Source organism: Mastigoproctus giganteus, chromosome 9 (genome assembly GCF_048544385.1).
Source record: "Mastigoproctus giganteus isolate SK-2022 chromosome 9, ASM4854438v1, whole genome shotgun sequence".
Classification (NCBI taxonomy): Eukaryota; Metazoa; Arthropoda; class Arachnida; order Uropygi; family Thelyphonidae; genus Mastigoproctus; species Mastigoproctus giganteus.
In genome coordinates, this window is record NC_143583.1 from 28,956,709 (window position 1) to 28,982,249 (window position 25,541).

At 35.1% G+C, this 25,541-nt stretch overlaps 1 long non-coding RNA gene across 2 annotated transcripts in view; it reads right to left on the reverse strand.

The window, feature by feature from the left end:
* LOC150080126 (uncharacterized) overlaps positions 1 to 25,541 on the reverse strand; it is a 306,965-nt gene that overhangs the window by 121,664 nt on the left and 159,760 nt on the right. The window lies entirely within an intron of this gene.

Genomic DNA, 25,541 nt, shown 5'->3' on the forward strand with positions numbered 1-25,541 from the left:
GGTATATTTAGGCAAAGGAAATTCCACGAGATCCAGCTTTCTGTCAACTTCTAAGCTTTATATTTGTACTTTCTGGTTTTTGTCTTATAATAAGTGAGACTTATTTGCCTTCGAGGGTAACACAATGCATTTAAATATCGTCCTTCCTACACCGGGTGGAAAAGGTTTGGGTATACGAATCCTCTCAATGATGCAAGGAATTTTTATGGCTCTGTTACAACGCTGAGTTAGTCAGTCCCAGGAGAGGGTTGCATGGTCCTCCCCCCCCCCGAAACTCAGGTGTTTAGTCCAGCAAACATGCAAATCGACACACGCATTTAACATACATAATATATACGACCCAATATGGTCCATTGCGCCTAAAATCCTATAACAACAACCTCCTTATTCATTTTACTCATCCTTCTCAGGGACTTATAGACTCAAATATACTTTTCCAATAAGATACCTAGATTCCAAGCTTTTTATTCTAAGCCGTTCTTCATATGAACCGATTAGCGCTTTTCACCGACCGAAAGCCCTTCTTTCAATTTGCTCTAAAATCTCTGTCTTTTTTTGTAAGTGTGGCATCTTTCTCCCTGAAATTTTGATAACCACTGTACTCCTACAATGAAATTAAGGAACATCAGAAACAGGAGGGAAGGCGGAAACCAAGAACTAGTCCCAGAGATGCTTCATTATTACACTGGTTCACCCTGAAGAATGTGCATTTATGACTACTCTTTGACTCATATCTTTTAGCCCTTATTAAATGAAGAGCCTTACCAGTAATTCTAGTTCGTATTCCTTCACTTAAGAGAAGAAAAACAGCACTTGGTGTTCCCAACTTTCGAGCTAATGATACGATTTGGCAGAGAACCCAGAAATATAGTCGATAGTCAATTTTGCATTACTATTAGTATTGGAATGTCCAAACATTTTCTGTATCTGCGTGATTTGTTTCCAATAATAATGAACTTTCTTTCTACTTTCAACTCGAAGATAGAATTTTACACAGAATTCAGAATCGAAGTTGACAGCCAATGTTGGAGTTCATTTTACTTATAGTTCAGGCGATCTTGAATGAGGATTTCGGCATGAGGCAAGTGTGATCAAGGATTGTTCCACAATTCTTACTAGAAATCAAAGACAGCAATGAGTTTAGAGATGTCTTTAATTAGAAACAATGCAAGTTTAGGCGAATTAATGCAATGAGTCCAGTTCTTATATGTTTTGGTTTATTGTTTCTTAAAGAAAAAAAGGCACTGAGTCCGGAAAAAAAAAAAAGATAAGAAAACAAAAGAATGACTTGAACGTTTCTTAAAATATCTGCAATTAAATTCTTAGATTTTCAATATGAGGTAGAAGATATAAATCAGTTGTACAAATGCCAGTATAAATCAGTTGTACTGGTTATAAGGTCTGGTAATACCAAAACCGGTCCCATGGTATACTCGTTTTTTAGTATTTATAATAAATAAATTAATTGAAAACAAACATGGAAAAGTGTCAGATTAGTATTAGATGTTAAGGAAGTGAGTTTAAATAGCACATCAGAAAAAAATATATCATTTATTTGTCTCTTCTCATAATTTGTCTAATCCATTTTTCCTTAAGTGTATTCAAATTAACTATCCATTTCCGCAACACCAGATGGAAGTCTATTCCAACAACCAACTAACCGCTGGCTAAAAGCAAATTTCCAGACATCTATCCTTCAACTATCCTTCCTCAGTTTAAATTTATGCCCCTAGTGTTGTCTGAAAAAGAGAAAGGATGTCATCAGCATTTAGATTACTCGATCCATCCAAAGCCTTAAACGCCTCAATCAGATCTTTTCGCAGGTGTCTAGTTTCCAGACGCTGCACTTTGCAGTCTGAAGTCTTTTATGGCAAGAGTACCCTTTTTTGAGTAATCTTGTTGCTCTTCTTTGCACTGGACCACATTATTCCTAAAATGAGATTTCCAGACTTATATGCAAGATGTAGCCTAACTATTTTCTTATCCAACGGGGTAATCACCTCCTTATCCTTGCTGGAAAAATTCTTGTATATCATTGACATGAGCCGTCCTAGCAGCCTGTTTGCACTGTTCAGAAAACTTCATGTCGGGTCGGACCGTTCAATTATCCCTAGGTCTCTTTAGTTCTCCATTGTTATACTATTCTAATTGGTATACTATTCTGTGATTACTGCTACCCAAGTACCTTGAATTTATCAATGTTAAACCTCAATTGACAGTTCTCATCAGTTCATCTATCTAATATTTACCGGAATGCTAATACTTGGCAACAAAAACAAGATTAAATATTTTTTGTCAAGAGTTTATCCAACACATGCAAACCTTATACACCAGGCTAAAAAAGTATAAAAGAAGAATAATTAGTTAAGGAATATATTATTATTATTTTTTATTAATACGTACATATCTGTACAGTTCAGATTTATGTGATCAAATTTTTAATCAGATATTTTTTTGGGGAAATTTGAAATAAACTGAAGAAAGAAAATATATTTTTTAATGTTGAAGTATTATGCAATGATTAATAAATTATTTAAGATAACGGACCTCAATGGGCACTGCTCTTAGTGGACTAATGTTATTAGTAGAGTCCCACAGGATTCAAATTGGGCCCATTGTTGTTTTCAATATATATTAATGATATTGATGAACTCATATCAGGTTTAATGTCTAAGTTTCCAGACGATACAAAGGTTTGCAGGGCAGTTAATGACAGTAATCAGGGAGAGCTACTGCAACAAGATCTAGGAAAATTAGGTCGATGGGTTGAGAAATGGAAAATGAACAAGACCTGGGTAATTGTGCAGTCAGATATGAAGTTCTCTAGGCAGTGCAGACGTTTTGGGATTTTGTCAACGATATGCAGAAACTTTGCTAGCTGGGATAAGGTGATTATCCCTTTGTACAAGGCCACGGTTAAGCCGCATCTTGAGTAGTGTATACGGGTGTGGTGGCCTCATTTTAGGAAGGATGTAAATCTTCTTGAACGAGTACAGAGGAAGGACAACCAGATTGGTGAAGTGGTGAAGGGAACAAAAGGGTGCTTTTACCAAGAAAGGCGTGCGATCTGTAAATTGCAGTTTTTGGAGATCTTATTGAGGTGTTAAAGGCCTTGAATAGATTGAGTATGCTAACTATTGATGGTATTCTTCCTATTTTTGAGGACTACACACACGAGGGGGCTTAATTCAAGTTGAGGAAGGATGGTTGCAGGATGTGAGAAGTTTGCCTTCAGCCAGCGGGTAGTTTATTGTTTGGACAAACTTCCATCTGTTTGTGGAAGTGGGTGGTTTGAATCAGTTCAAGAAAGGACTGATGAATTCTTAAACGGTGTGGATGGGTGAAGTGTATAGTATTTTTTTTTTTTTTGATGCATTATAAGCTTGCTTTATGCTGGAGAGACCTTCATCCTGCAGTGGATTGAAAATGGCTGATGATGATGAAGCTTGCTTTCTTGCATCAGTTCCAACTACTAATACTAAGTACAGTTTAGAAGTATAAACAGTATGTTTAATTTTAAACCAATCTATAATCGATACTAAAGTATTGACTTCCACTTTTCTTGTGTTTATGCTTAAAGGGAACTAGTACCCTGTTCGTTATTTATTTTTAAATAATTATTTAAGAAATAATTTAAGAAACAGGGAAATTAATCTTAATGCATCTCATTATCGAAGCCACTCGGATGTATGCACTCCATACAATTAAGGTTATAAAAAGGTGCAGGGTTAAGGAAAAATGAAATAAGTAAAAAAAAACGCTTCCTTAATAATAATAATAATAAAAAAAAAAGCTAATTTTTCTCTACCGAGGAAAAAAAATCATACTGAATTTCATTTCGCAGCTATCAGATGGCGCTGTTGTTCACGCTAAAAAGAGCGCATGCGTGTACAATAGCAAAAGGTTTATAGGAGCTCACTGCTTGATAACTACACTTATTTCAGACAGTGTTATTATGAAAATTCTTTCTGACTATTCTACACGCTTCCTGCTGATTTTTATTTTGACTGGTTTCACACTGAGTGCAATAGCATTCCAGGAGTTGTCTGGGTGGTGACGTCATCGATGTGGGCAGAGCTTGGCTTCGACTGACTATGATTATGTTCGATATTATGCGCAGCAGGATGGCCGGGTGATCAAGAACGCCCCGCCCCCTCGTGTCAAAGGGTGGCTGAGCCAGACGATTTTTTATGAGCATCTGTCTGGATTTTTTCCTCTACCTTTGCTTTGTCGCTTCCGTTATACTTGATGCAGAGGTGTTCCCCTTTATTTCACGGTGGGCATCTTGAGGCCTGGGTAACATGGAAGATTTATTATCTAGCGAGTCTTAGTAGTGAAGTGGAATACGGAGATGAGATCGCGAGCTCGCCCGTCAAGGTGAATAAACTGCTCGAGACAGTGACGTAAGAGCGAACTATTGCATTATGGCCACTGTCGACGCTGGAGTAAAAGTGTACGTGTAGAGTAAATGCACGTGCCAGTTTCAAATGGGTGGGGAAGTGTGGTTGGCGGTACTGAAGGGGAAACGGGAGAGGGGGGAATGAGAGGGGGGCGGTGGCAAGCGAGTAGCGACAACAGTTTCTTTTATTACCCCTTTCTGCTCGAGGCTTGACGAAGCCCAGATAATTTTTCTTCTCCATTTTTTATTTTACTTTTTTATCTCCCGCAATTTTGTTCGGAATTATCTGTCTGCCTTTCTGCTCCCCCCCCCTTTCCAAGCCTCCCCTATCTGTAGAGATATTATTAGAAGCCATTTTGGTTTTCCGTGCGGCTATCCAGGGCCATCAACCTTTAATATCAGTAAAGTAGAGCTGCAATTAGTTGCCACTTCAGTACAGCATTTAGGCTTTTTTTTTTAGATGGGCCGCGACCGTTGGAGAAGGGGTTGAGGGAATGGAAGAGATAAACATTAACCACTCCAAGCAATCTGTCCCATACACAGGCACGTATATGCTATTAAATGCAATATGGGAGTTTGGAAGAGTCTCAGAGATCCAGAAACTGACTCAGAGTCTACACGAAACATAATTTGTCTTTAAAGTGTACTGTGAATAAAATAACAACGAATATGTTTTGGTTTATGAATATAAATACCACAAAAACACTAAGTATGTTTAAGCAATCTTTTTGGTATTCAGCTATATATTTGGGAAAGGTTTGCCTGATGTTCTTTGTAGAAAATCTCAAGGGATGTTTTAATACTTTCAAATGAACTCGTCATGAATAAATAAAAAAAAAGTAGATACTTTATATTTGAGATAAGGATCTCGCAGAGTTTTTGTGATATTTGGAATTGAATCTATAGGCTAATTTACGAATTGGGAACCTTTTAAATATGGCACCCACTTACCGCATCGAGCTCGCTACTCGCCATGATTTAAGGTTTATGACTCTCAATTTAAATGTTTTATATCAGTGTGTGTGTATTCGTAGTTTGATTATATTCATACGCGTAAGTATTAATTAACAAGCATCATGCTGAATTTATGGTTTTGTAATTACATCTTTCATCGTTGTAAATTGATGGGCATGTTAGGAAATATAGTCGCATACTGGAGAGCAATATCCCAATTTGTCCTAAACGTAAAATAATGAACCAATGTATACTCCCCACCATGACTTATAGAAATGAAACTTGGAAGAGAACGGAAGAGAACCTGAGAATTACACAGCGAAGAATGGAATGAATTATATTAGGAATAAGATTGTTAGATGAGAACAGAAACACATGTATTAGGCAGCAAACTCAAGTCAAGGACATTCTTATCAAAACTAAAGAACTAAAATGGTGTTGGGCATGATGACAGATGGACTAAGAAAATAACAGAATGGTACCCAAGAGGAGCTAGAAGAAAACCTGGAAGACAACGACAGAGATGGACAGATGAAATTCACGAGTTCGTGGGTAGTAAATGGATGGCCATAGCACAAAACAAAAGGAACTGGAAAGTTGCTGGAGAGGCCTTCATCCTGCAGTGGATTGAAAATGGCTGATGATACCACAAGCGAATGTCTTGATATCAAGAATTTAGCTTTTGCTATTATGCAATAGATATAATCATTTTGGAGTCTCTAAATTTAGGACCTCAGAGACCGCTTATCCTGCTTATACATAGTGTTATATACAACTATTTAGTATATGTTGGAAACGTAAGTGAAAAGATACTCAAAACCCAAGAAATTAATGCAAACAATAGATTAATTTCTTGAGTTTTGGGGAATCTGATTTCACATAGAGTAAAAACGAATAATTTTAAATTTATAGTCAATGTTAAGATTTTCAAACACATCTGTTAAACTAAAGAACATATACTCTTGGGTTTCGCTAATCTGAGTTTCGCTTTATCAGAGTTAATCTTTAACAACAAAAAGAAGTTATATCTATGAAAACACATCATGGATTTGTACAGGTAACACAAGAAAAACATGAATTTTTTTAAAAATTAAAACTGTTTAAACATCGGTTTAAAAACTCAAAAAGTATACATTTCGGTGTTCGTTTTACGTATGTTTTTTTTTTTTTTTTTTTTTCATTACTTAGATCATTTTATTATAAATAAATATATTCGGTTTACACTCTGAGAAAGTCACATGAGTAAAAATAGTTTCGTTCAACAATTTAAAAGTTTTTTTAATAAACAAAATTACAAATAAGCTTTTAAATGTTATTCTTCCGTATACTGTATAATCCGAATTTTTCAGTAATCCAACTTTCTTCTTGTCCAATCAACAGTGAAAAATACAAAGTACTGCATGTGGGTAGCAGTAACCCCAAAGTAACGTACCAACTGTGTGGTATACTACGCTCATGGTAGCGGAAAATGAGAAAGACCTTGGGGTTAATTGTGCAGTCAGATATGAAGCTTTCTGAGCAATGCAGACAGGCTGCCAGGACAGCTCATGAGATTTTGTCAATGATATTCAGGAATTTTGCTAGCAGGGATAAGGAGGTGATTATCCCCTTGTATAAGGCAACGGTCGGGCCATATCTTGAGTACTCCATACAGGTCTGGAGGCCTCATTTTAGGAAGGATGTGGAGCTGCTGGAACGAGATTGGTAAGCGGAACAAAGGATTGCTCTTAACAAGAAAGGCTTCAGTTCTATAAATTACAGTGTCTGGAGACTAGGCACCTGCGAGGTGATCTGATTGAGGTATATAAGGCCTTGAATGGTTTTAGCAAGCTGAGATGACAACAAGAAACTCAAACTGATAGATTCTTCCTCTTGCTTAGACCACGCACGGGAGAGCAAAAATTCAAATTAAGGAAGAACGGATGATTGTAGAAAGACATGCGGTGTTTGATTGTTGGAACAAACTTCCATCTGTTGTTATGGAAGTTGATAGTTTAAATAAAGTCAAGGGATTACTAGACAAACTATTGGAGGGAATGAATAATTGGTAAAATGGGAGGTATCGTTTTCTTTTTTTTTTTTTTCTGGCTGATGCTGTATAAGCTTGCTTTCTTGCATCATTTGCCACTGCTAATGCTAATTTACTTCCGATTATCCAGACTCAAGAAGCTGAAAGCAGATTCTTTAAATCTAAGACAACATTAATAGAATTTCTCTATCTTAAAAATATATTTTTTATTTGGACAAACTTGTTGACAAATCAGCACGCATCCCTAGGTCGCTTTCAAAGACTGGTTCAGTTTTTTTTTTTCTTTTTTTAAAATTAATATTTATTAATTCTGCTAATCATGATTCAAATATCCGAATAATGTGGAGATGTATAAGATGTCTCTTATGTTTTCGGGATACAGCAGTTGGCAATTATTGGGTTAAGAATTGGGAAGTCTACATAACGGGGTTTAAGGATGCATAGTGGAAAAATTCAAGGTTTCGTGTAACCATTCTAAGGTAAATATCATGGTGATTAAAGATTACGAGCACAGATCAGAGCTAGATGGCAATTGCCTAGCACAGATAGTTTTCGAATTCGAAGTCATTAAAAAATTCATTGAAATAATGTTGATATTAAAAGCAGTAAGTGGGAGGAGCACTGAATCCTGATGGGGCTCCACTCATAACATTATTACAAGAAGAGCAATATTCATTTATAGCCACCATCCGTCTTCTGCCACTCAGCCATTTCTTTATCCATACCAGTAACTTTTTCTTAAAGCCACACTTCTCCAATTTATCTGTTATGGGAAACAGCATCAAAAGCTTTCCTGAAATTTAAGTATGTGATGTCAAAATTAATTTTTTTTAATCCAGTTTCTTTGTTACTTTGTCATAATATCTAATAAGATTAGTCAGACAAGATCATTACTTAACAAATCTTTGCTATAATTTCGTATAACCGTATTTCCTATCAAGATGATCTTACAATATTTCTTTAACCAGTGGTTTCATTATTTTCCCAGCACCAGAGGTCAAACTTACAGGTTTATTCTCTCACTTCGGCTTTCTTCCTCTTTCCCTTGTGAAATAAGAAATACATTTGCACATCTCCAATCTATAGAGACCACCCCCGAATCCAAATATTCGCTCATAATTATGGCCAAAGATTTGCTCTCTCTTGCTGCCTCCTTTAATGTAAATGGATCGATTCCATCAGTCAAAGGTACTTTATTTACTTTTAGCTTCAACGATTTCTCTTCCACTTTCTTCTCAATTATCACAAAACCATTTAGCGTCCAGTTATAACTTGGCATATAACTGGTTGGCCAAAGGTTTGCTTATCTCTCATGCTGCCTCCTTTAATGTAAATGGATGGATTCCATCAATCTAGGGTACTCTATTTACTTTTAGCTTCAACGATTTCTCTTGCACTTTCTTTTCAATTATCACAAAACTATTTGGCCCAAGTTATAAGGTGGCATATAACCAAGAAGGATTAATAATTGATAAATCAGGAAATAAAATCCATGCCATATTCCTAGACCACTAGAACCAGACCTATTCTTAGATATAATGGATAAAAGTTTTAGGAGAAAGAATGGACATACAAATAGTCTCAAAAGTTTTAATGTAACTATGCTCTGTAATTTAGCCTTTAGCTTATATACACTCCGGATCTGAAAAGTTCGTTTACAGGCAATTGGCCGATAAGACCGATTTGCTCGGCAACAGTGTGTTTATATTAGTAGCGGCAAATGATTCAAGAAAGCTTGCTTTCTTGAATCGTTTACAGCATCGGCCAAAAAAAAAAAAAACCTCCCACATCACTTGTCTATCCCCTCCAATAGTTAATCTAGATCTTTGAATTCATTCAAACTACCTGCGTCCATAACAATAACAGATGGAAGTTTGTTCTAACAATCAACCACCGCTGCAACTTCTGCAAATCTGTTCTACAACCATCCTTCCTCGATTTGAATTAATGTCCCCTCACGTATGTAGTCTGAACAAGTGGAAGAATGCCATCAGCATTTAGCTTGCTCAATCCATTCAAAGCCATAAACACCTGAATCAGATCACCTCACAGGTGTCTAGTCTCCAGACGTTGCAATTTACAGAATTGAAGCCTTTCTTGGTAAGACCACCCTTTGTTCTCCTCACCCATCTCGCTCTTCTCTGCATCCATTCCGGCAGATCTACATCCTTCCTGAAATGAGGCCTTCAGACCCGTATGCAATATTCAAGATGCGGCCCAAACATTGCCTTGTACAAAAGAATAATCACCTTCTTATCCCTGCTAACAAAGTTTCTGTATATTATTGACAAACCCAATGAGCTGTCCTGGCAGCTTGTCTGCACTGCTCAGAGGCCTTCAAAACTGATTGCACAGTTTCCTCAGAAATATCCTCAATAGAATTAATCGACAGGACAATTCTTTGATATGGTGGATCGACTCTAAATGATGAATTTACAATTTTTCTTTCCAGAAGCAGAGTAATCTTGCAAAACGAGTTGAGATAAATTGCATTTGTATGCAGCAAATTTGTTCCTTGATTTTTGGAGCATAGAGCTACAAGTTAGAATTACAGTTGATTAGGCTTCCGGAGCCTGAACTGCTGAAAATCAGTGTTGGATGCCAAGGATTTGTATTTTTACAATACATTGGCCATTGATGAAAGATGCCACGAGTATACATCTTCAGTGATGGCTATATAGCTTTTACTGTGTTAGAAAATATAATTATAATTATAATTTCTAATATAAATTTCCTTGCATTTATTCGAATGGTCAGCTTGTATGAATGAATGATTCCACAAAATATGGTATTGTTTATACGAATGTCTATCTTCTAAAATCTTCTGACCTTATGTGGCATTTTGTTTTAAAACAATATAGTAGGTTGAACTCACAGTGAATTTTATATAAGAAAAAGGTGTGATTACTTCAATCTCCTTAAGACGATGCGAAAGTTTTTTCTTTTTTAATTTTTAAGCAGTTTTATTGGAACCTTAGTGATCTATGAGTTGAAAATCCACAAGAAATATGCTGCAATTGGACTTCAGTTTCTGTGGGTTATAATTATCACAAATACAAAGAGGATATGGTAACAAAGAAGAGAAGTAGAAGGAAAAAACAAAGAATTAAAATAATTAGATTAGTTTGGAACTGAAAGTAAAGTAGAAGGTTAAGATGGTAAATATGTGTTATGGCCCACAAGAGTAAAAAATATATACATATATGCCATAGATATTTTTAAATATATATAAACAATTACAGCATCGGTATTTTGAAATATTGAGATTCATTTGGATAAGTTCTTGATGATTAATATTTTGAAAATGATATTGAACGAGTTTAGAAATTCGAGTATGTGGGCAGTTTTATTCAAGAAATGCATCATCGGGATCTCAACCAAAATGAATCGAATCATCTTAATCTTATATCTTCTTGATGGACACCGATACCGACATAATTTTGTTATGTTAAGAAAAATGCAATTGATTTTGGGGCAGTATTTTCATTGAATATTGAATTGATTTGTCATATCAGTCATCATCGAAATATGTTGCTAATCGCTACTATAGTCTTCTTTAATATTTGTAATTTGGATTTATCTTAGTAGGATATCAATCGATATACGAAAGAACAAACTTATTACGATAGAGAGAGAGAGAGAGATACAGAGATAGAGATAATCTTCAGTCCACCTTGTTTGCCCAGGAAGAACTCGCGCAAATATTAGCATCGGTCTTGAGAAGCTCTGAGGAATCCAGTTAAAGGTTCTGGGAAGAACAGCATGTATTGGAAAGTACAACACGATAATCATTTCGTTACATTTATGTGAACTAGATACTCATTTAATAAGTTAATTGCTTATAAATAGCGAGGTTAACCTAATTGATCACACTTCCGTCTACTTGTTATCCAATTACTACGAATAAATGTTTGAACTAGGAGAAGGGTGAAATTTATTGCTTAAATTGTCATTTAAGAGAGGCTCAACCCCCTCTAGTGTTGTTGAGTACAAACACTAGAGGTAAGGATGTCCCCATCCCCGCTAAGCTATTAATCACTGTTCCCAATTATCTTCCTGTTACCACTACGGCCAATGAACTTATCGAAATTGTATATTACTAACATCCTAAACGTTTCAGAGTTCATATATTTGATAAATTCGTGTATTCAATGTACGTTTTTAAAATAAATTTAAGCTGTACTTAGAGACTATAAAAGAGACCTCATACCTGTTAAACGTGATCATCAAACGGGACACTCTGGTGTCTTCGATAATATAACTCAATATTTGCTCGCTGCAAACTGCGAAAAAATAAAATAAAATAAAAAAAAGACATAAAAAAATCAGTGCGCAGCTATAGAGCCATTTACAGTGTACAACCAGTCCTGTTAGGGTCTTTCCGATTTGTTAATATGACGTCATCAAGTGTTGAGTATTCAGTTCACGTCATAAAAATTACTAGGGGACTGTATGGTGGGGGGAATAAACGGGGTGCAGGGAGCTCCTGTGGCTTTCGGTAGCTAGAGGGGATTATTTTCGGAAAGGGAACCAGCGGTGCATTAGAAAGTGTCCTAGTTTCCATGGTTGTCCCCACAGGTGAGTAACTGCTATTTTGCTTTCAAAGCAGAGCTAAATTCCTCAGTTCTCACATGGGGAGGATGGGGGGGGGTAGATATATGGGGAAGGCAGGTGTGTAACCAGGATGCCACCCCATCAGTATACATCAGGTGTAAAACTGTCCCGATTTATTTTTCTCTTTGCTTCTTTATTAATTAAAGCAGCAAATTATATTAATTATTAGCTAATTTGTATCAATTACGCAGTGTAATCGATCAAGTATATTTGTCCTAAATATTTTGGATGGAATGGTAAGATATTGCAAGATTTTTGCAACAGACTCAGGCTCAAGTATAACTTTATTCACATGTCACTACAACAGCATTCTGTTCCAATCTAGATGCTCTTCCTATTCTCTTATTTAAGAAATATAGTCAACCCTTTGGTTAGCCACTGTCTTCACGGTTGATTGTCATCCTTCCTCCCAAAATGTTGTTAGCAATTGTCTCATTGACATAATAAGTTTTGCTTCATCAAAATCCAGATCCTCCAATCTTATGTATTAATATTTTCCTGGCACAGAAGTCAAGTTTACAGGTCTGTAATTACTCACTTCGCCCTTTGATCCCCTTTTGTGAATAGGAGACATTTGCACATCTCCAGCATGTAGGGACCTCTTCCGAGTCCAACGAAGCTGTGATAATTATAGCTAAAGGTTCGCTTACTTTTCTTGCTGTTTCTTTTATCCATCAACCCCGGGTGCTATATTTACTTTTAGCTTTATCAGCTTTCGATCCGCTTTCTTTCAATTATCGTAACACCATTTACAACTACCAGTTAGAGTTAGGTATACGTTTGATATCTCCATCCATGCAAACTTCTTGCGTGAATGTAAATGCGATATATTTATTCAGTTTCTCAGCAATCTTAACGGAATCATCAAGAGTTATGCCATTCATATCTAGTGGACCAAGTGGTTATCACTTTCCTACTGGTATTAACATAAGCAAAGAATTCTTTGCTACTTTACATTTTTAGTCAAAGACTTCTCGTAATCAGCAATAGCATGGCAACTTCTTTAATAACTTGATTACAGATATGTTTATCTACTTTACCCGTAACAACTTGATGAAAGTAAATAGATAGATTCGCTGTTCCTTGATTTATTTGATTCTGTTCATTCCGATATATTGGTATATTTCATATTTACAGATCTGCTTGAACAGCCGTTTAGAATCCACGGGATGGCACAGCCGTCATACAATCTCTCGGTTTTCTGGGAACTACCAGTAGATGGCAGGAGAATGTTTGTCCAAGTATACATTGAGGTATACTTGGACATACACAAGTGCGATGTCAAAATTATACCCACTGATATGTGCAATATCGCATGAGATTAATATTCTGTTGCTTAGCTTCTAGAATGTAATTCTGCTATCGTCAAATCCAGGATCTCCTGTCATTTGCAGTTTTCTCTAGAGTTGTGTAATTCCTTCGCTATCCAGGATACTAGTTGTCAGCTACAGATTCTCTATTTGTTTAATATGCCTGTGTCATTTGAAAATTGCAGATATCTTCAAATGCTTGTGTCCATAAACCTCTGATAATTCTCTCACAGTCTCTGTAGCACTCATAGCGCATCGAACATAACAGCATATAACAAAACGCTGATCAATTTTTAAATCTTCCATTATGCAACTCCCTCAGAGAACATGTCACAATTATAGTAACTTAGTCACTTTAAAACTATCAAACATTATAAGAACTTACAACTGTGTCCCCGTATTCTTGGACATACACTCAACTGCCATCTACCGGTAGTTCGCCAAAACTTGAGTAGTTATACGGTGGCGCTGCCATTACACGTGTTAAATGTCGTATGTGTCGTTGAAGATGAGGCTTCAATTTCTTTTTAATTCTTTTAAGTCTCGCTTAGGTTCTGTTATTGGCCTTGATCTGTTTATACTATATCTAAAAGGCGCACTATAGCCTCAGCAGCTTATGCGCCATTAAACCTCCATAACACACACACACACACACACACACACACACACACACACACACACACACACACACACACACACACACACACACACACACACACACACACACACACACACTATATCTAAACTGCTGAGCCTGAATGTGTGTGCTACGCTCGAAATAAATTATGGCTAAATGAGACGACAGTATATTTCTATAAAATTCGTGTGTTCCCTGGTAGATTTACTTTTTTTGTTAGACAAAAAAACCCCGAGTTTCTGGGAGAAAAAATCGTCAACCCTCTCCTGATACCAATAACTCAGCAACGTTTGGGGAGGGGAGGAGTGGTAGACCATAAAAATTCCTTGTATTATTGAGAGGATATGGACTTGAGCCTTTTCTTCTCAGTGTTGGGAGGACCGTGATTATATTCACTATGCTATCCACGAGGTCTTATACTCCAGTGGTTCCAAAACTTTTTCCTTTCGCGGAAAAAGCGAAAGGAAAAAGTTTTCATTAACATCGAGTGAGTGGAGCTGTTCACGGATAATCTGAAGCATTAAGAAGTTATTAATTCATCCTCTGAAATAACTTGGAATCTGCGTCTTGTCTGTCTCTCACTTTTGTTGAACAGTAAAACAAATGAGGATGTTGGCACATTGTTAAATTGTCCACAGCAACATTTGTTGGAGTAATGAACCACAATATTGAACCATAAAATTGTTCATAGTATTGTGGTTCATTACTCCAACATCTCTTGACCACTAAAGCAATTAACATTAACAATATAATGTATTATTATGATTGTTTTATTTATATTTTTTGTGGTTCAGAACTTCTGGGACACCCTGTACATCGGTAGCAAAGTACAAAATAAACGAAACCTTAGAATTTGAAATACAGAAGAAACTGCATCATTAACTCAAATAATGATATAGTTTATAAAACCGATATTGGTGGATTAATAATATACAGTCTTTTAATAAAACAATAATAAATTGCGAAAGTGTATTTTCAGTAATGCATAGACAAACTAAATATTCATGCAGAATCCATCTCTGAGTTTTCCATAAAGATTAAACTTGTCTATCTGTTCAATGCAAGATATGTATATTTAAGCTTAAGAAAGGAAAGATGGTTTGCTACTCCACTGTTTTCAATAACATTTTTAACAGTTAAAAGAAGAGAATTGTAAAATAGATTCAACATTTATTGACTGTTTCCAAGCATCTTATAAGATAAACAGAATAAAGTTATTTGAAACATTATGTCAATTCTATATACGAAACCATTTTGATAAGAGAAATACGAAATGTATAGGGCAACTTTTTAATAGTTTCCGACCTGGAAAATATTTCAGAATGGAAATATATGCATTTCAAAATGTACATAACATGCAAGAATAATAACCCCTTTTCCATAAACTTAATACAGAAACACGCACGCACATCAAATGATATACAGTTTTAGACAAATTTAGTTTATTCTACGGTAGTGAACTTACTCAGAATAATAGATGAAATCGTGACAGAAACAACTGAATACCCAAGACCAGTTAAATAAAGAAATACAAAATCTTGAGATTGATTACTACACTTTCAGTCCTCAGTACTTAGATTTAAATACGATGTCAGAGTGGATAATGATAATCTTTATTGAACAAATGTTTAACATAAAATACAATTGACTTTTCGTACTTTATTCAGACAAAATTTAAATTATTTTGCGACTTTGATTTAACAACTTTAATTTATGGCTGAAAATATTGCATTACTTTACATTTTTTTAGTATATTCGAATATACTTTAAACTTTTCAATTGCAAGTAGAATGATAAGAATATTAAGATAACTTGGAACCAGACATTTTGACTAATAATTTATATAATCTGTCCAGTTTTAAATGAATCTCTGGGAACTGGTATTTATACCAAATAATCTGAGATCTCTTTAGTGCAATTATGGGATACCAGATCTAAATCAGATTTACTTTCGCTTTGTTATAGTAGTTGTTGGTAGGTTTTTAGGAGCCAGCGACTGAGGCCATATGATCCCTGTATACTGTCTGTAAATTGTGTTCTGTGGGCGATTTTCTGTTTGCTGGACGAAACACCCGAGTTTCCGGGAGAAAAAACCATGCTTCTCTCTCCTGAGACACTTTCGCTTTTAAAGTGAAAGTAAATCTGATTCACATATCAGTTCTATACAAAACTGACATTGTTTGTTTTATAGATATTGATAAGCCTACTGGTTATGATAAAACCTCTTCTTAATGGCATGTTTTTAAGTTACGTGGTAGGTAGACCCACCTTGAGAATCACTGGTACAAAATTACTCGTTTTATAGAAGCTTGTCTAGTCGATTCCAAAAGAAGATACAACCAGATGGCACAACTATCATACCATTGTTTCAAAATATCCATCAGTGTCTATATGTTATGGATACCTTGGGAAATGAAAAATTATTAGGATGGTAATAATCGACATTGCAAGGAATTGCAAGAACACAATCACAACCTCACACAACCCAACACACGAAAACATGAGTGAAAGAAACAGGAGAAATTTTCCAATAATAAACAATGAAATTTATGTTTCTTGGAAAACCTTTTAAAATCAACGAAAATTTATTATCTGCGATAAAAGATTTTCCGAAATTCGATTCTTCCTGCATTATAAAAGAAATCAACTCCTTATTAGGCAAAGACATTGATGAGACTGTGTTATATTTACAATTTTATAAGCCTTAGGCTTCTTTGCACCATATGGCTAATATAACGATATTTGTCAAGAAAGATCCGATCTCAAAGAACTTGTAAAGAATGAATCGGGGATCCAAGTTTTTAAAGAGATAATAATTACATTATCCAGAATAGAGGTACTGACGCCTTATTCTGCGGATGTAGAGAGGTGCATAAGTGCTAATAATCTACTAAAGATTTCACTTCAGGGAGGGAATTTGTTGTTATCAACAGAAGAAAAATACTTGTCATTATAAGGGAGAAGGCAATCCTGGTGTCACCAAATTTACCTCTTAGATCTATATGAATTTTCTAATCGCAGGTGTAATGCATAACAGGGAAAAAAATCACATCTTAGGAAAGGAATGGAATTATTATTACCAATTTCTTTCTTCCAATGGAAAAGAGAAATACAAACATAAAAAGGTATTAGAAAGTGTGATCTTTATCACGTTTATTTTTATTTTAATGCCTTTTAACTGCAACAGGTGTCAGGGGTTTTTGCACAGATGGATAATAATATTTTCATGTATAGTAAGTTAAGTTAAAAGACAAAACTAATAGAAAATGAATATTTTCGTACAGTGGGAATGCATAGAGGATGAGCATCAAATTTATTTGTTGGTTTTAGCATATTCTCATCATCAGCAGATAAACTGTTGCATACCCGAAACCTCTGAAGTAGGATCATGTTTGAGCAGATTGTCGGAAGCTATATCTTCTGTAGGCACGGTCATCAGTGAATTTATTACAGTCTGCAACTGGACTATAGACTTTGTGTAACATCTGCCACTGGCATAAATCTGCCAATCTGTCTGTGTGCAGTAGACTTCAGAGGGATATCTCCAAAGAGGAAGTCTCCATTGGCATTCTTTTCAAAATTTAGGAGTAGTAATAATGTCTGCTACCATCGTTTTTCATGTGTCTGTAAGTCATTGAACAAAACTCTTGTTGAATGTGGTCTTGAAGTCTAATTGGTTGGCCATTTGTAAGCTGTGAAGTGATTACGGTTGCTTTGGTTTGTACATAATCCATCGAAGAAGTATATAGGCCTAAGAGGTATTTTTTTGACAGTCTTGAGCGTAGTTGGCAGCTGATGTCCACAATCACTCTCGAAGAAAAACACTCAGAATATTTATGGACGTGCAGTGCCAGCTCCTTCGAAAATCAGACCAGTTCGTAGAAATAAAATAAAACCATAGGACAATTGCGAAAGAGATGCTGCACTTTTAAAGAAATTCAATATGTATTAAGGAAAATAGTATATATTCATTACATTAGTATATCTATCAGTCATTTTTATTTCTCTTTCCTCTTCTATATAAGCTGCACATACTTCTGCAAAGTTCACGGAGAAACTTTGCCCATTTTATACAGTCATCTTTCTTTTTAGTAGGGAAATAATTCTTCCCACACTCTTCACAGTTCTTGCTATAGTTTTTTGTGATAAGTGTGCATTATTTTCAGATTATTTTTTGAATTGGAAATGTCAGTATGTACTTGTATTCTTTGTTTTGTAAACTCCTCTGACCCAATATGGTTGTTGTAAGAAATGGGAATCTTTGGGATATGGGAAAATAAAGTTTTTAAGGGGAACAAACTGAACGTTTCGTTGGAAAATCTGGCAATGGTAAAACTGTACCCGAGTTTGATGGGACAGGAAAATGCAGAGCATCGCTGGACGTTAAAGTATTTTGATTAGAATGTGATGGTGACTCCGATGAAGCAGACACAACTGATGGTGCATTCATAGAATGGTCACAGGTTTATTTTGCAATTAGAAAAAGTGTTCAACAATGGCTAGGATGAAATGAATAGATTCCTGTTGTCTACAATCTAGACTATGTGATTTCTACCGATTCAAACTTCTCCCAAGATTTCCAAAAACGTATCCCGCATCGCATCTTGTTTCCTAACTTTGTGATTTCGTAACCATTTATTTGCTTCTCGTTTTAAAGCTTTAAAGGCCAGAAAAAACTTCGATCCAACGGCTGACCGGAGCATGTACTGTGGCTTGGGAAATAAATTGTTTACTTTTTATCTCCTATTTCAAACATCTAGAATGCACTGCAGTGAGCATTATGATCTTTTGAAATTACAAAAGTTGAACTGGTTTACGTTTATATTAAATAGTACATAGCAATAGAAATACCAATATTTCACCTAAAACTTTGGGAGAAACGATAAATATCATCATGCGGTCTAAAACATTTTGACCGCACATTTAAATACACTTAATGCAATCATCTAATACCCATGCCCATGCATAAACAACCTCTTTCATCTAATAATAGGTTAAAACTAAGTACATATATAAAATAATTTATTTCCATCCAATAAAGTAAGTGCAATACCCCGGTACAGACAAGCTAGAAGGGTTTACATAAATTAAGTGATAATAACAACATATAAAATAGGCAATTATGGCATTAACAAAGGAATAAAACAGACATAAAAACGTAACAGAAAGTATTCGGCCGACATGATAGCATTGGCTTAACTCGCTCCTCCATTTATCCTAGACGTAAAAATTGTCTATCTATCAAGATGAAAAATTGAAAAGAATCTGACAGAAATAACGCATTAAAACCCACCATCATACATTCGCATCAGAAACCTTTTGGAGACTTAAGGGATTAATTATCACTAAACGAATTAATCAGCATAATTTGGTGAAACAAGATAGCAATCGATCTACAACAAATACAAAATTGAAACATTAAAAATTTAAACAGTAAAACTTGACTAATCGAAAAATCGATGGTCTGTAAAGTACCGATGGTCTGAAAACAAATAAAAATGGTGAACTTACCCTTTTCAAGGTCTAACTGAAACAATAAAACAACGGTGCTAGGGGAGTATCGGGGGTGGAGTCTCCTTGTAAAATATTTGAGGATTATCCAAGCCCTTTGTTAAAAAATAAATTAGTTTATCAACCTCCCTTATTTACAAATTGGCAGCGCACCCCTGCCTGTACTAGTTTAACTCTCTTCTGCATTTACCCTAGACATAAAAAATGGCGTATCAAAGGTGAATATTGTTCCCCTAACATATAATATTTTCATTTATGATATAATAGTTATGTAACTTAAAGAAAATACGTAATTTATCGTATTTATGTAGGGGAAAACTCTTTGGATTGACAGGATGTTTGGATAAAGTTAATTATAAATTTCACATAAGGCCAAATATTCAGATCTTACCCTATATTTATGCGACTATCTGTTTTTTGAGCACGCTAGGTCTTTGTCTATTAAGAATATGAAGCTGGAATTTCTAATGTAATATAATAGTTCAAATAGCCTGAAATTTTTAAAAAATTGGAAATAAGAACTAATCTAGCTGATAATACTGAGGTATGTGAACATAATTTTTTAATAACGATATTGTTTTTACAAACATTACAGATTATTCAATTTTATTGTCCCTCTAGCTCCCTATCTGGAAGGTGTGGAAGTTGTCTGTAAAAGATAGGTCGATTATTAAAAGGTCTCGTTTTCTATTCTCGTTTTCACGACAGAATTATTTTTGTATTTCAGTGCCTTTGAGTGGTGAATGGGTCTACCTATTCATAGTCCAAATTTGGACCTCGCTGATGAGGGGTTAAATAGCTGAAACGTCTCTCTGGGGTGGTGGTGTTCTATAGAAAAGACAATAGTCTTTTCTATTGTCTTTTCAAGAAGAATAGACAATTTAACGTCAAGAAGAATACAAGAGATTTTTCTTGGGCTTCTTCACATGCCATGACTAAAGAGTATATGTAACAGCAGTAACTCCAGGTAAGTTTGAAGCTTCGCTGCTTGGTTTCTTTATATTTCTTAAAAAGGTACTTTGCAATTATTAGGTGAAAAAAAGGAAAGGAAATGAGAGAGGAATTTTGAAAAGTTTATGTTTCCGTGTGGAGTAAAGACTTAAGTGATTTGTAAAGACTAGATCTGTAAATTTATATAAGAAGAAAGGTAATTTCTGTTCTCTGTTATAGTTGCCTTAAAATAGTGTAGAATAAAAATTAAATAAAAACAGAATTTGATATAAAAACTTATTCCAACGCTTTTCATGATCTAAAGACAGTGTCGTTGTTTCAGCAAGGATTTGAAAAGCAAAAAAATTATAAGAACATATCTAAATATTGATAAAAGAATACTGTACTTAGTACCTAGAGATAAATATCTGATCTATGCTGAAATAAAAATTCCCTGGATTACGAATCAGCTGTCTGGGATCTACTCCTTTGGAAGATGTTGAAAGACCTCAGAGGAGAGTCAACAAATACCTCTGTTTGTTACAGGAACAAGATCACTTACCACACCAAAAATTAAGCAGTAATATTCGATATTTTCAAACCTCAATTCTTGCTGCAACAGAAGAAAATATAACAACTTATATTTTGCTTCTTGAAGTTATCAATTTTAATATTTCTCAGGTAATCAAGATTGCTCGATATTTGGTCCAACTCTACAGAGAACTAATTATGGACGATACAGTCCATCTCATGATGTGGGAAGTGAACTCTACACAGCCTTGACTTCTTCGAAGTTGACTTTTCATTACAAGCGAGATAAATGCTTAAACATATTATGTTGTTCAAATTTCAATTATCATTGTTTTAAAACTACTTATTTCAAATTCCATATCCTGTAGACTAATATTTATAAGCCTCATTTTCTCTGTTATAACTGCTTAATGTTGTTTCTATACTTAGACTATAAATAATTCTGGTGGCTGATCAGTAGCGTTTGCCTGTACGCTATCTTGTAAATAAACAAATAAATAATAAATATAGAGATAGAAAATATTACGACAAAGATAGAAATAGTTGAAGCTCCAAAATGAACAAAAAGATATTCACGGAACAAAATCTATGGTGGAGACCAAGCAAAGAGAGAATATATACAGAAGGTTTGAGAAGTAACTATGCATTGATGCATTCTTCTCATGGTAGATATTCGGATAATGAAGAAAAATGGACGAGGTAAAATGCGCACCGAAAGAAGCAAGCAGTTATAATAAAAATATAGCATAAAAGATAAGATCAAAGAGCATTTTCTCTCTTTTTATTTAAGCCTAACTGCGTTACACTCAAACTGAAAGAAAATGGTTGAGCAACAACATGTGAACATAAGGAACTTTACATGTCTTACACGATTACTTAGAGTTTCTACAGTGGAGAATATACTCTCAAAATGACTGATCTATAAACTCTCAAAGCATGGATTATCGATGTGTGTGTGTGTATATAGTTCTGCTTTTAGAGATTTTATTTATTTTAGACGAAAACTTTCTGGGAAAGGATTATTATGAGATGGATATTGCCTAACGTAGTAGCAGAATTCTCAGGAATTAATTTAGGTTGTTGAATTGCTACAAAATGGCACGTTTTCGGTATTTACAATATACGGAAAACTCGTTAACCTCCATCAACAACCTTAGGATAATAAGTTTACGCGACAAGTGATAAATCTTGGCCGCAGTGGCGAGAAAGAAGGAAAAAAATGGCGTTCAGAGCCATGCCGGCTGCCGCGGAATGTGACCCCGTACTTCGGCTAAGATGAGACGCACCCACTGCTGCAGGTTCTGGTATTAGATCTGTTTCCGATATCACTTCATCGGTAAATGCTTGCCTTTTAAGATTAATGCAAAGCTGTTTACCCATAGCAGCTATTAAGTTGTGAAGTTTTCCATTTTTCGTTCAAACTCTAATCGAAATTCCAACATGCAGGTTTATTTATGGGGAAAATTTTGCGGCCAAAATTGTCTCCAAGATTGAGGGATGTAAATAATACACTAAAATAAATATATATGAACCCTCTCCCCCTCCTTCTGTACCATCACATCTGAAAAGTAATTATTTTAGAATATTTACTCAATGGTCAGAGGTTCTGACCACTGACTGTGGACGATGATATCTTAATGTATATAATATACATAATCATTGCTATGAAGAATATTCGTTTATAAAACTGTTTTCCAAAAATGGTTGCATTTCTTATTTCTTTTGATATGCGAATATTTTAACTTTAGCGAATAAAGTTGTAACAAAATCTTTAATTATAATACAACGACAGAAAATGGTTTTCTTTTTTTGCTCGATCGGCAGAGAACTGAACTAATGATGTAACTCTTAAATTACGTGATAACTGAGAACTCAGATATTCTTGGAGCCCGTGAGACGAATTCCTTAAATGTTATACAGTAATGAAGATCTAACTCCTGCTGTCATAATTACACAGGAAACGACTTAAAAAAACTGAAAGATTTTTTTTTTCCTGACTAATCAGGCAATGTAAAAATTTAAGAATAAAAATATATCCTAATGAAATGGTCTCAACTTCGTATTCTTTTTGACTTTGGTAGAATGTATAATTGGTTAGATTTTTTGCTATTACATTAATTTTTCCTTAAATTTCATTAAAAAATCGGAGGAGGTTTGTTTCAGTTAATTTAGCCAGTTATATAAGAAATAAAATTATATATTTATGAAAACAACCAAACACGAAAAGTATTAGAATCTTAGAATCCATAGTACTGAGTATCGTTTTAGTACCGTTAGTGGTTGAAGGATGAAAGAAGTTACTTGTTGACATTAAACTTGAATTTCTGCAGATTTTCAGGATGTATGTGTGAAGGGAGGTTGTTCCAGAAAACAGAAATTGAAGTGAAAAATGAGAAAGAAGAAAAGTTGGTTCTGCGAGTTTGAAGTTGGACAGTAAATGAATGCTGAATGTTCGCGGCATTTGCTCGGACTGGTTTAGAAGAGTGTGGGAGGGGGAGGGGAATTACAGATACCAATTCAGAAGACCAATGCCCATGGAAGTATCTATACGGAAGGCATTCAGCAGAAACAGAACGTCTGAGACAGAGAGCGAGACAGAGAGCTAAGACTTTGTAAGAGGTGGATCGCTAATTAACCTGAATGGACTGTAGAAGCCTGAGAGAGGTTTTGGGGACATCACCCCAGATCCGCCGTGGTATGATGGATTTTAGATTTGTACGGAGTGTGAGTAGTTATTCAGAAGAAAAGTAACGTCGAGAGAAAGAGAAACCCTTATGCCAAGAGAGATTAGAAGTCAGGATAATGTGATCTTGTTTAGAAATCTGAGTGTTGTCAAAGATAAGCATAAGAACAGTAGGATCCATTTTGCGAGATATAACTCAGGGCTGAGTTTTAGAAGGATCATGAAAGGGATTGGAGAAAAAAGTAGTGGGGAAGTTTATGTTAGATTTGGTGATTATAAACAAGGTTACAATGGTAATAATCTAAAATGATGACATTAGATGAAACGTGTCTATGACGTGGCTTTTAATAATCATCCATTTGTTAGAATAAAATATTTATTTTAAAAATTTAGGTAATGTTCCCTTTCATATATATATTCACACACAAATTTCGGACCTAGCAGGTTAGAGGAGATCCTAATATGGAAACACAAAGGCATGGTGATATGTTGATCAAAGAACTGGTTATAAAGGTGTTGCATTTTGTGTGAAAAACAGTAAGGGAGAAATAGGAATGCCATGTTACTATTTAATGTCTCGTTTTCATGACTTCATTTTTCTCTTCTTTCAGAACAGAAGAATATAAGTGAAGGCAGAAGTTTGGATCCTATTTGAGCAAAAATAACTATAGATGATATATATTCGTTCAGAAATGGTTCAAGGTTCACTACAGATTCAGAGGAGGACAAAATGCAATGTTTATGCAAATATAAACGCTCCTATAAGACTGTAAATTCCCCTAACTGTTGAGATCCTTTGGTTACTAGAGTAGCAAATTCTTCCAAGACTGAAGAAATATGGCAAGTGCAATTACGATGTCAGCAGTAAGGCAGATTATGAGGTAGGATTCGTTATTACTTTGCAAAGATTTTAAATTTGACCATACTTTATTAAGCGGAGAATAAAAGTGGATATGCTGCATTAAAATTGTGGACTTATACACGAGAAGAAATGCATATAACGTACATCGTAAACTTAAGCCTCCTCTACCTTAGGATTCGTAAAAGTGTTCACAACGTGTTACAACAGATGAAAAAAAACTCGAAACCAAACCTTTCTAAGGATTAGCGATGATGTGAACAGGAATTTTTTTCGTACAAAAATATATGGATGGGCGTTCGATTAATGTGCACATTTTTAGCCAGTTATACACAATACATGACTACTTGAACGGTTACAACATTCAGGACCAGTTCTTGGGTGGTGCAGTAGGTACAATGCACCCAGGCCTCAGACTGGAAAGAGTACAAATCTCAACAAAGGGGTATGCTCAATTCAGACAATGAGAACTCCACCTTGATGTCCTTTTCTCCAACATTAATTATCGCACCAGAGTTCCCTGAAATATAGGGCCGGCCCTGACTACGTTTCTTTTGTATTTCCTTTGTTGAGCGACAAAAAAAAAAGAAAAAAGAAAAAAGGAATAACTTTTCAAAACCGTTGTTAGTGGTTATTTGAAAGTGAAAGTGATTTTTAAAATGCTTTGAAAAATGAGTGAATCCAACGAGTTGTTATTGCATTAGAATATAAAAAGAAAAACATCAGAAATAGGTAAACGGTTTCGTTTCTTTTCTTTGGGGCGATGTTTTTAACGCTTGAAGAGATAAAAGATTTTTATTTTTTGTTTTTAGTTTTGAATTATCAGAAATGAAAAGGACCAAGTTATGCTTTCATATTGGGCAGAATAAAGATGTCCATTTTGAGCTGTTGATACTGTTGATTCTAAGCCTTTAAGGGCAAACCAGGTTGTGTTTATGAATCAAAGAGATGTAATGATTCTCTTCCGTCTTCATCCACCATACTCTTCAGTCCTTGCTGCATTCCAGTATCATTTATTCAGCTTTCTTTGGTATCCGGTTGGAAATGGTATAGCAACTACGTGAAAACCTACATATTTTGGCTT